Source organism: Aureococcus anophagefferens (assembly GCF_000186865.1).
Source record: "Aureococcus anophagefferens unplaced genomic scaffold AURANscaffold_26, whole genome shotgun sequence".
In the NCBI taxonomy this organism is placed as follows: Eukaryota; class Pelagophyceae; order Pelagomonadales; family Pelagomonadaceae; genus Aureococcus; species Aureococcus anophagefferens.
In genome coordinates, this window is record NW_008705586.1 from 73195 (window position 1) to 74433 (window position 1239).

Consider the following 1239-nt stretch of genomic DNA (forward strand, 5'->3'; position numbering starts at 1 on the left):
AATACGATAGCTAGTATGCTGGTACAGGCTCCATGACTCAGGGGAGTGTGCAATCGGCCCACTCAAAGGACACGCGGCGGTCGTTTTTCGAAGCGAACCGTCCCAAGAGTCCGTCCGACGTGGTGGGCTACTGGCCCATACTCGACGTGTGCCTTGCGTCAAACATTAGTCCTCCACCGATCACGAGTTCTTATCAAAACCAGCGGCCGTTTCGATGCGGGTCTGCCGCGAAACGTTTCCTCGCCAACGTATCGAGTCTTGCCGCCGTGTCCTAGCCTCTTCTTTTGCGAACCAATCCGGCCACCGACTGCGTTGCCACTCAGGACCCGCCTCCCTGTCATTCTTCGACAACTCGAGCTCTGGACTGCCTTCAAGGCGACAACAACGCGATGCCATTGCGTATCTGCACGCGACGAGATATCTTTGTGGATATTTCGGCGATCCCTCAGACCCAGATAACTGGAGCATCGTTCGCAAGGCAAGCCTCTCGCTGACCAATGAGATTCGCAGGACCATGCCGAATGAAGTCGTATGGTCGCCGATGCGCTATCTCGCAATCGTCAATAGAGTGAAAGAAGAGTGCGTTCGTCATAACGTGACCCCGGAACAGTGGCAAGCACTTCATCGGCCCTAGACGACCGACGCGAATCCGGGGGCCGGGGGGAGCTCTTGGGCCTCGGGTGGGCTCTTATTCACCCGGTGAGTCATGCCCCTAGTGCGTCATATTATCCCGGCCTACCAAGACAGGAAGGGAGGAATGTATCTGCGAAGAATACCTTGCTCTCTCTCTTAGAGAGAGATACCCCAAACTAGGGTATCTAGTCGGTACTTGCTAGAGTTAGGAATCTGACTCGACGGGTCTCGCTAGTTAAACGCTCGTTTCGCTAGTTAAATGCGCCGCCGCGACGCCGACTGCAGCATGCCGACAAGGGCAGCGAGGAGCCAAGTTGCCGGCAAGGACGCCCGAGCCGCAGGCCCCGGGCGCCTATTTCTAAAAGGTCGCACCTTTCAGGTCGCGTCTGACGTCAGCACAGGACTGGCGAGGTCCCAGGGCGCCCAACTCTAAAAGGTCGCACCTTTCAGGTCGCGAGGTGACGTCAGATCGCGAAACCGCGTCGGCCGGCCGATCTGCCGGGCGCACCTACTTCTAAAAGGTCGCACCTTTCAGGTCGCGTCTGACGTCAGCAGCCACTCGATAGCGAGGGCCCGGCACGCCTAAAACTAGAAGGTCCCACCTTT